Below are 12,418 nucleotides of genomic sequence, written 5' to 3' on the forward strand. Positions count from 1 at the left end.
AAAATGTTCATTACCCGTTCGTGTATTTTGTGTGTGTTTGTGTACGATTTGGATTTTTAACGTATCTTTAACCATCTCTCAGTCATATCGCTACAATCTCTGCAGTGGGACAGATTATAGTGATATCCAGCACTGGGGCCTCATACCGCAGACATGTAGCATGATGTCCCACCCAGTCACATTATCCTGACACCAGGTCAACCAGTTCTAATACTAATCTCTTAATACTGAGCGTCAAGCGAGGCAGTTGTTCGTACCATTTTTGTAAGTATTTGGTATGACTAGGCCAGGGAGTGAACCCACAACCTCCCGCATCCGAGGCATATGCTGTAACCAATAAGGCCACCAGAGCGATCCGTCTATTTTGTTCAACAATGCAAGATTGTCAAATAGAATTACCTGCACAGTCAAAGATTACATCGATATATTAGAGTAAGTTTATCATTACTAATCATGTTTATAATGTGAATTTAGGTGAATTGAAGCACAAAGTTGTGTGTATATTTCACTCACTAGGTACGTTCCAACTGCATGGTTGTTTAGGATTGGCCAATCGATTGCGATGCCCACCAATCCATACTTTGTTTACCAGAACACTTACACATGCCACCATTTAAAGCAAATCACCATTCAAAACATGGAAAAGGCAGAGTTGCTGTTGTTGTTATGAGGTTTAGTGCCATTTTTCAGCACAATATAGGCTGTATGTGGCAGGCAGTATCAATGGTGGAGGAATAACCCGGGAAAATCCGGAAAAGATAAATGACCCACAAGACGCTACTGGCAAGCTTTCGCACGTACCCACATTGGCCGAGCCCAAGACTCAAACCCATGCAGACAGAGGTGTGATGTCAGTGATTGAGAGGGACATTTCTCACCCATGCGACAGAGAAATCTAGCTGTTTTGCTAACCTTACTTTTAGTTTTCTTATCTCAGTCTAATCATCTCAGACCAGTCGTCTCAGTCAAGGTGTCCACGCGCTCAGAACTACTTTTAAAAAAGAAACCCTTGTTGTCTTCTGCTCTGTCTGACGTAGTTGTACTAAAATCAAACAACAACAGCAACAAATCTATAACAAAAATATAGTAACTTAAGGTAAATCCATCTTTGAGAACACACCATAAAAAAACATTTCGAGAGAGACAAAGACATATTAAACGCATACGATGTCGAACTTTTTGGTATTATGCTATTTCGTTCCACACAGCATGGCCAATTTTATCTATATGCAGGCCTAGCTCAGTACATTTTTCAGGTCAGCGTCATTAAATGTAGCTAAAGCTACCTAACTAGTTTTAAATACTTTGTGTGAAACAAATTATATACTGCTAGCTAAATTTAATGACGCTGACCTGAAAAATGACTGTGATACAGATAGAAAAAAATTCTCAGCGCTGTGTGAAATTAACTATAACATAAACACTGATTCATGCACATAGACTATAGACTTATACACTTCATAGCCTCCCAAGTCTCTTAACAACTACGGAAGACTTAGTAACAGCCATAAAAGTGTTCTATAAAACATGCTTTCTCTAATTCTGTTAAGCATCACCATTGTGCCCCGGTTGAATCAAAAATATACCTACACTATTTAATAACAAATAACGCACTTACCAGCCAGAAGGAATCATTTATCCGTCAACACATTAATCCATAAGCAAATTTTACTGTAGCACTTGCCATATTTCCAGGACAGAAAAATAAATGTTCAAAGAATCCCTGAACTTGAAAGTTTAGCACATGGTTATCCGCTAGAGTCCGTTTTTGGAGCGTCTATTATACACCGGGGTAATTTTACAATCAATATTAAGGACAACAATAGTATGTCACACACAGTTTCACCTCCTCCAAAGAAAAGAATAGTTATATACGATAGTGACACAGATCTCTAATTACCCATGAATAATCTAAAGAAAGATGTTCCTCTTCGTTACAGATTTTACTAAGTATAACTACAGTAAAGCTGAGTAGCCAATATCGTATCATTATTTACAATATAACTTTTCAAAATTGGAACGGATGAAAATAAAACAGTTCCTTGTAACAAATATTAATTATTTATTGTCATTTTCATATAACATCCATATATTAAATGTGATAATACCTCATTATTATGCGACGTTTTATGTTGTTGTTATTCTTTGCTCACGCGTATAAACTGTGTACTTCGGACGCAACGGTCACACCATAGCCCTCATTAACATATTTATATTCATGAGCCGCATGTAAACATTGGACGTGAACACTAGTAAAGAATTATTTTTACTTTAAAGGAAAATATTCGGTGAGAAAAATAATCTATGCTGGGGGTTGGACCGAGACAAGGGAATCCCAGTCGCGGGTTTCTATTATATGTCTCCCCACTCGGGCAAGCCTAGTAGGGAGACAAATAATATAAATTTTCATATATAAAATTTTGTAGGTTATAAAGCTTGGAACCAAGAAGTCAAACTGTATTTTCTCATTATATAAGCAGAAAAACATTGTACATGCAAAGTTTGGTTTAGATATTTAGACTCAGAAACGAAACCACTTATTTCAATGTATTAAATTTGTCCACATTTTATTATTTACAAACATGCTGTGACTTTGTATGGAATAGGAATTTATGTAACGTTTCATATAATGGAGAAACACCCGATATGTTTGTATTTGCATGTATATTTTTGCGCTAAAAACTGAGTCAAGAGAATATTTCTCTTTATATAACGTCCAGAAAAAATAAGTATGAGAAAATATTGAATAAATCTGTCCAGAATTTGTATCTGTTTAACTTTGTATCCCTGTTGCTAGAGTCATTTGAACCCTTCTTAAAGCCAAACTAATTTTCCAGACTCCAATAATTTTACAGTATATAAAATAAGAGCACATCATACACACCAAAAAAAGTATATTCCATGATTGCATGGTTTCCTCTCACACTAATTATTTATAAAATTCATTTTTTCTTTGAGAAAAGTGTGCTTTAAAATTTCTTTATTTTTAGATTTCTTTCAAGAAAATATTCTGATATTTTCATATTCTGTTCATGAAATTTCAGAGACCTGTGTTCCACTAATGGATAGTTCTCAAGCAATTCCTGAGCGATATAACATTGGTTGTCCAGACTTAAAACTAAAACAAAAATGGACTATACCTGGACCACTTAACTTTACCATTTTGATACAAAATTACAAACTCAACCCAGACTTACATGTACATGTCATAAGACAAGGACAAATTGGCGTTATTTAACTATACAAATACACACAGCTTTTATCAAATTAAACATTTTCTGTATCTAATGAAATGCAAATACCTTGAACATTAGTATTAACATTTAACAGTGGCCAAATTTCACTGATAGGTGTTAGAACTCTGTTTGACTGTACAATTTCAGACCATGAAAAATATATCTTGTGAAAGAAATCATATCCTTATATATATATATATATATATATATATATATATATATATATATATATATATATATATATATATATATATATATATATATATATATATATATATATATATATATATAAAGCCTGTTGGTATATTGCATGCCTCTCATGTAACATGGGTATGGCCATCAATTACATTAAATTGTTTGAATTTGATTTTATCATATGTTTGAGTCTCAGCTCGGCCAGTGTGGGTATATGAGAGAGCTTGCCAGTAGCTTCCCATGAGCCAGTGGTTTTCTTCCCATGGTTTTCCTGGTTCTTCCTCAAGAAATATACTGATCACCATGTATGGCCTATCATGTGCTAAAAAAATGGCATTAAATCCACAAAGCGAACCAAACTTATTTAACACTGTTACTTGAATTATTCCTTTGAATTTTAGTTCATATCTAATAAGAATAACTTATAATGTGATTTCATACCATTAAAATGACGGGGGAGGTTGTATTAAAATATTGTGAGACTTATTGGAACAAGCGATTGCATAAGGTTTCCCGCGTATAATGTGGCTCACTTCAGTACCTTCTATGAACAACATTTGTGCAGATTCACATTATTTTTCTTTAATGGGCATGTCTTTGATATATTGCATATTTTCCATAGACCATTCAACAAAAGGTTTACCCATACCCAAACCTTCTGATGTTTGTGGAACACGTATGGGACAGTCTACTGGTAATCAGCCAACAGGAATTATGTATCAGAATGTACGAAAAAATCTCAGCCTTCCAGGATTGGAACGATACGACACAGTTGAGATATTCTATGAGTTATCATATGGAATCCAAGGGGTATGAATTCAAAAAATTATTTTGAGCGTATTCGGTATTTATAAGATATAAGCCACTCTTTATACTTAGCTAAGTGTGTAGCAAGGACACAAATATGAAAAAATCGTTGTGAATGGATTTGACTGGATTAAAGTGGATTTCATGATTTTCATCTAGCAATCTAAAATTTCTCCCATGTTTCAGTGATAACCCACCTTCTGATATCGGAATTATTTTTATTAAAAATAATTCTGTTAAATATAACTATAAAAAATATTTCAGTGCAAAAAGGTTCATGGATTTATCGTGCTTCTCAACAGACTGGTTTCTTTTTATCTGGTTCCAAAATATTTTGGATTAGCTACAGATCTTTGCTTTAAATATGCCTTGATTTTTTGTGTACTTTCATAAGTTGTTCTTACAGGAATAGGCAGTGTACATGTAGTAGATGTTTCTATCCTAGACCCTTCCTTCACCCTGACAAAAACCCAAAAAACTAATTTAAAGTCTTTTAAAATGACTTGGCTTAATGCTAAGTGAGATTATGGTGTGATTCTGCATTATTCCTCATGTGTTTTCTGCCATCCCTCCATATTTCCTATTTTAAATCTCTCAAACACTGAAGGAGCAATTTCACCAACGTTTGGCAGAAGGCATACTGGCTTTGTGCAAATGATGCTGAACCACCATCAAATATGACTGCTATAACTAAAAATATAAAGTAAACATAAGTGAGTTTTTCTTAAAAACCACTGATCAGAATTTGAAATTAAACTAAAAATGCCCTAAGATAAATGTTAGTACAAATGATGTCAATCTGCTAGTGTTCCTAAAATTATACATTTCTGTAAACAACTTCACAAAAATTATAAGATAGATAATGACTAAACTTCATGCAAAACATTCTGACATAAACAGAATTTAACATTTAAACAACTTCTCCACATAGTCTATTCAATAGATGTCAACCGAATTTGACAGAAGACACCTTAGCAAGAAGGTATTTTCAGTTTACATAGATATTTAGCAGTTCTAGAGCAGATGTAATTTGAAGTTGTTTCGTTTTCATCGTTAGATCTACATATCATCTGCGAGAAGATCTTATGGGATAGCCTGTTGTTTATTGTATGACCATCCATCCAGCATTGGTCCATTAGTATAAATTTGGTATCCTATGCAACTTCTCCTAAGCTAAATTGGGAACTGTCTTGAAACTTTACACAATCACACATTCATTCCAAAAGTTGGTCCTCAACAAAATGTCATGACTTAAACATCAAATTAGTCACCATGGTGGCCAGCCACAAAATCTTGTTACTGCTACTTCTCCTGAACAGATATGGGGTTTTCACTGATAGACTTGTATGATATCTGGTGAGTCCTACATGAAAAACCTACTGTTTTCACTTCTCCTGTCTCGATGGTATTATTGTCATCGAGTTTTCATATAAGACATGGTGCCTAGTTGGTCCTAAATGAAGATGATGCCTCTTAGACAACCAGTATAGTCACTTTGGTGGCCATCTTGAAAATCGTTTTGTTGCTATTCCTTCATATCAGATGGTCATATCAGCATGGGCAATTTGCTAAAGGACTTCTTATGATGTCTAGTTGATCCTAAATAAAAAAATTATGTTCATATTCTGATCATTGGTAGCTATCTTGGAAATATTTTTCTTGATGGGTTGGTTATATCAACAAGGGGTTTTCACTAAACCACTTATATATCTGTGTTGGGTAGTCCTAACTGAAAATAACGCCAATGTGACCAAAGATTTTAAAATCTCATGAAAGCTATACCTGTCGCTCAATAACTTGTACAAAACAGGGTCCAAAAGCAGAGTTTGCAATATAAGTGAGGCCACTGGTTACCGAGCGTCTTCAGAACTGAAGAATAGGATGCCGTCCCACTGGACATCAAGAAAAACTTGGGGAGGAAGGTAATGGTATTGTTAAAGGCTGAGTTTTTGTTTTATAATCACATTGGAAATAATTGTCTGTAAAGAGCTTTTTCTAATGAAGTTGTTAACTTTTTGTATAAAGTACCTTTATTTTCAAGATACCCAACGTCTCAAAGATCATTAACCAAATTTTCCAAGAGGTTTGAATAACCATCATGTGTATGCAAAAATATTGTGTATTACATCACTACTTTTTGTTGTTGCTACTTCACAACAAATCAAGATTCCATTTTTCAAACACTTTAGGAACAATTATTTCGTGAAACACCCATCCAATCAAAACTCAATTATTTTTTATTATTCTGTCAGTAAAATATTAATGCCATGATTTTATTGCGAGTAAAACTGAAACGCCTCATCTCAGGAATTTCAAGTTTGCTACAAACTTCGGAACTTGCTTCTCCATAATGAACCATAACTTGCATCTCCATTATGAACTGCATCTGTGAAACAATTAAGCTTGATATTTGCCAAAAACTTATTTCACTTGGCTGCCTTGCTGTCTTTGATCACATTTGTGATTGAGTGGGTTAGTGTGACAAAGTTTAATTATATTATTTACATAATATATATAATGGTGTTTGATTGATCAGTTGAAATGAGTTGATCTGACGTATGATCGTGACCGTTAGTTATTATGCATGTAGGAACTAGATGCATTTTAACTTCTTTTATTTGATAGAAAAGACATCATTAAACTTGATGATACAAAGCAGATCTTTTGTCTATTTGAGTGTATCAGATATCAAAACCAGGTCAGCACTTAATTAGGTTCTCCAAAAATGTTCGCGGACATGGCTTTAATGGTAGATTAAATTTTCATGTTTGAGTACAAGTGACCATATTACATTTATGATGATTACACTGAAACCAAATTAAAAGATATAACTAAAGGTCGAATTTCACTTGACAGAACGTGTTTAATTGGCGTTTGTTTTTTAAAGTGTTTCCTCCAATTGGTATTAGTGACATTTTCAATGATCACAATTTCAGTGAAGATTGTTATTTACGTAGTCCTGAGAATGTTATTTGGAAAGTAAATGTTAACAAACAATATGACTTATTAAAACTTGAACACTTTCCAATGTTGATCAAAATTTCTGGATACTATCCACCATTTTCGATGATACATCGGGTGATATACATGTATTAAGGTTTCACTTACCAATTTTGATCTCTATTTTCTTCACATTCAATAAGCAGGGGCCGGTGTTGGGGGTATTTTCTAATTTTAAATAATGGGAACTACTCCTTCCCTGCATTTTAAGTGGGTTTGTGAGCTATCTGGACATGAGTTATCGAGGGAATGATGTACTTCGACATAGTTGGCCATATCAATATTTAAAATAAAAACGTCTTCATTTCAGTATATAGTTATTCATTTTTACAGTGATGTTGATCCAGCCTTTAAAACTGGCACCTTGATGGCCATCCTGAAAATCTACATGTGGCAGCTTCTTTTAAATAAATGGACTTATTAACAATGGGTTTATCTAAAGCAGTTCATGACAATCATTTTAACACAGTACTGCAGGTTTTGACTGATTGTCATGAAACATGGCAACATTATGGCCAGGACCTGAAGACATTCATATACATACATCACTGTAACCCCAAATATTTTGTTAGAGTTATTGCCCTTTTTGTCTAATAGCCTTCATGCAGTGAATGATAAAAACTCATTAGTGTAACTCATGCCAATTTTTATGGGTTACCATAAAACTTGATGAATATTCTTGTCATCAACTAGAGATATACATATCAATAAATCACAGCACTCCCACAAATATTTCATGTATTGCTCTTTTGTGTAGTTTAAGGCATTGTATGACACTATCTTGCAACATCAACATATAAAAATTAACCTTGTTCCCACGCTTTTTGTTGAGTTTTGGTTTTGTAGTTTAATGCTTTACTGACACAATCTCATTAGTACAACTTGTCCTGCAGTCTCTGATGGATTGCTATGAAACTTGTTAAATATGATGCCAAGAAGATATGAATCCACAAATTGGTTTGCTACTGCTAATTGTGCTAGTCTAAGAGTTATTACCCTGTTTGACTTGGAATTTAATAAATTGTCTAACACAGCTTCATTAGCGCAACTTGACAGATTGCAGTCTGATATCAAATATGCAAGGCCATGATCACTGTCACTGGTATGAAGGACTGTTTGTGAAAATTATGTCTATGCCAAAAATATGTCTGTTACTCTAACTGGGAAACATTTTAAATTACTTTTTTTCAGAAAGCTCAACAGAACTGGACAACATTTCACACAAATCATCCTCACCATAATAATTACTTGTCAAAATTTATAATAGTTTAATTTCGGGAGAAGCCCAGTCAATATCATTATGCATCGTAAAGGTCTCCTCTCTCCTATCAGGTATAAGCAAAGATAAATCAATGTACGGATGAGTTATTGGCCTTTATAACGATAGCAGCTGTGATCTGAGTGGAAGCACTAACAAACTTGGATTGTATTTGACATGGCAGTGGCAACTGACTGGGAACATTTATAGGGGTGCACAAAGTAGCAGTACCTATCAGTGTGTCTCCCACCAATGCTGACGTTGCCATCTCTACAGCCTGGTTCACCACCTCATGATCCCGCTACTGTGAAGTAGATGCAGTTGGTGACGGATTCGCAGCTGGTTGATGTATATGTTGCAGGGTGCTGAAAATGTTGGACAAGCGGTCATCCACCTGGGTCTTGATTGTGTCAGTTACCTCTCTTGTTATGTTTTTGTTATTTTTGTATCTCCTCAGCATCAAGGGATGAAGAATTACCAGGAGCTGGAGTTGAGGAAGTTCTTATATGCCTGACATTCCTATTGCCCACCACCCGCTGTACCCCATTTGAAGCTTTTTATTGCGGATGCGCTCAGTATTCATTGAGTCTACCATCTGTACCCCCTTGGAGGCTTTTCTCTGTGGAACCATTCTGAAAATAAAAAGGGGCACAGAGAGCAGCATTTCCGTATTTACATGGTGTACAAATTGCATAAGCCATGGTGACTAACTAATACCCTAAATAACTGCTATCAACACGACCAACTAGATACGAGTTAGAGACACACCAAGTACATAGAATTGGTAGCATTAAAATTGAAGCCAGTTGCCAAAATTGCGAACTGAATCGTCCAAAAGATGCCAGTGGAAAGAGATGAATATTAATGATACGACGCAGATGGAAAGAGTCAAGTGGTCAGGAGTGACGTGATAACTGGCAGAGTCAAGGAGAAGGACCCTCTAGGGAACTAGTAACATTAGCATGTATAGTTGAGGTGGTTGACTCAAGTGACCTATGATCAACTTAATAACTGTTAGAGTGAAGGGGAAATGTCTACTTCATAACTTGTAACAATAGATTCAATGTCTACTCATAACTTGTAAAAATAGATTCAAGTGAGCTATGATCCCCTTGATAACTGATAGAGTCAAGCGAAAGTATACACTTGATAATTTGTAATAATAGAGTCAAGTGATCTATGATTCACTTGATAACTGGTAGAGTGAAGTGGAAGTATTCACTTGATAACTTGTAATAATACGTAGAGTCGATGTAGAGCACAAACGCAAGAAAGGAAGAGTGAAGTGATATACAATGAACTTGAAAACTGTTAGAGTCACACGGATCCACCAGATAATTTGACATAACTTTAAGCAGAATTGAATTTGTAGACAAAGTCCAAAAATATAGAATCAATAGAACTGCTAGTCACACGGACCCACCTGATAACTTGACATAACAACAAGCAGAATTGAAATTGCAATGTCCAAAAATATAGAATCAATAGATGCACGCTGAAATAGAAATCTGTTAGAGTAAGATGGAGATAGTTGGATAAACTTGGCGACTTGTAAATCCAGCATGCAGAATGTAGCTAATGTATGTACTGTAGAACTGAAGAGCTAAGGGTGTACCGATATTGATTATTATCTTGCCAAACTAAAGGAATGACGCTCCAGAAACTTTTACCTGAAGTAGGCTCTGTTAGGGACAAGCTGGAAAACGTACCGAAAAGCAGTAGTAATTATACGTATTGTATATGTAGGAAACGGAAGGAAAATGCAAGGATATTTAAGGAAATGAGACAAATACGGAAAATAAATATACAATGATGTCGAACATTTCTGCCCAACCAAGGTTTCATTCTCCAATATTGAAGCAAAACGCTCACGAATTCGACCGATTGATGAAAATAAAATACTGCAATGCTTACCATTTGATAAAAGACAATTGTCAACAGAATATTCTGTTCAAAATAATAGTAATTTTGGACACACGGGATACCCCGCCTCCATGTTTCCATGACTCGCGATATGTCGGCCTATTCTGAACACATGTTTGAAAAGATGAAATGTTTATCTATCGGGCATTAGAAATGAAATACATTACTTTGGACTGTTTCTGTCAGCATTTCAGTAGAGTAATTAGTCAAGTTTATAGCTAGTTGTACAAAATTCAACGTAACAATGCCAATAAATGGCAAGAGATATTAAGCAAACTACACCGATTTTGTAAAAAGAATGTCAGTAAAGTTCAACATTTTATACAAAATAAACTATTATGTGGAAGAGAAACAACAAAGAATATGGTGTAATATGTTTACAACGTCTTGTTTATGGGGACACATTACCAAAGAATTTAGAAACAGACTACACTCAGGGGGAATTTCTTGAGAATGCCGTTCCAGCGGCAAGTTGACACGTTGGGTAGCAGACGATATTGTACGTGTGGGACAACTTCTTGCAAAATTGGAAACTTAGATTAAGATGCAGAATCTTCTAAGGTATACATTTCCACTTTTTATATAATGTATTTATTTGTATAATTCTAAAAGATACATAGTAAATAGGATTTTCTGGGTTACATGTTTAAGAAGGTCATGAGTGGGTCTTCATGTTGACATTTAGAAATCATATTTTCATATGCCTTTCGAGTCAAAATGTGGGATATTTTAGTTCACTTTATGAATATAACTTTTCTTAATTGAAGTACGATCGTTCTTTCTTGATACAAATTGATTTTTGACCCAAAATAGCACGTGATCCAATGTTTACAAAAATGACGTATCGTTGCGCAGCATTACCCGACGCGCAGAACTGGCCGACATGGTGGTATATGTAGTGAGAACTCAATGGTTTCAGTCTTCTAATCTAAATTATAAATTGTCTTGCAAGCAGTCATGTTGCACCCCTAAGCGATTTTTACAAATATCGTTGCCATTTGTTTGACAAGTGCACGCCGTCTGCCCGGAATATATCCCTCCAATCCTTGCTTTCGACGGGGAAAGGACCATTGTGTTCCCAGAAAGTTTTGTATGGATAGGAAGTGACTACCGTCCGCAGAATTCTATTCACCGACGGTGCAACGTCGATATAGTTGTAAGGTGTATGGCCAATACGTATGAAACGTGGAAGCATCTGGCATAAAACTATTTGTTTGATATGGTACTTACGATGTAATTGTGAGGCAAGCGAAATCAGTTTGAAGGCTAATGCGTGGGGGTCAGTATCAGCTTGTACGTCATTGTCGCCCAAAAGCAAAATAACAATATCCGGACAAGGAAAACAAAGGGAAGACATGTCAAACTTCATCCATTTCTCCACTGTTCTTCCTTCACCGAAGCGTCGTTTCTCAAATTAAAATCTAAGGCAAGATGATCGTCTATGCCAGAAGTAAGATACCGTGATAGCAATTTACAAATAGAATGGCCCGTAATTAAAGCAGAGGCAAAATTAGACCCAACCTCATTACACCAACCATAAATGGACTTTCGCAGGCGTAAGAAGTTTTAATCATGCTTAGGCGAATGTTATTGGGCAGAATAACGGTTTACATTAATTTGCCTATGCTTTCATGCTCACATATGTTTATTGCTTTCATTTTTATCGACGATTGAAAGAAGTAAATATGAAATGTGGCATTAATACGTAGGCATGCGTTGTGTGTGTGTGTGTGTGTGTGTGCAAACGACACAAATGTTTCCAAGCAGTTGCTGACGCACCTATTGTTGTTTCTGGCAAGATATCCTTCTATAATAGGAGATCCCAATTAATATTGTGAAGGTCTCGTGAGATAATTTTTTTAACATGTGCTTCAAGAACTGGACGTCTCATCATCATCATTTGAAATATCGAACAAAGAAAACATCGGTAGACCAATTTCTTAAGACTGCATAACACCGGAACGAACTCAAGTGGATTTTCTTATCTAGGTGTGTTTTG

This window comes from Sinohyriopsis cumingii, unplaced genomic scaffold (assembly GCF_028554795.1).
Source record: "Sinohyriopsis cumingii isolate HCF-2022 unplaced genomic scaffold, ASM2855479v2 utg000552l, whole genome shotgun sequence".
NCBI classification, from domain to species: Eukaryota; Metazoa; Mollusca; class Bivalvia; order Unionida; family Unionidae; genus Sinohyriopsis; species Sinohyriopsis cumingii.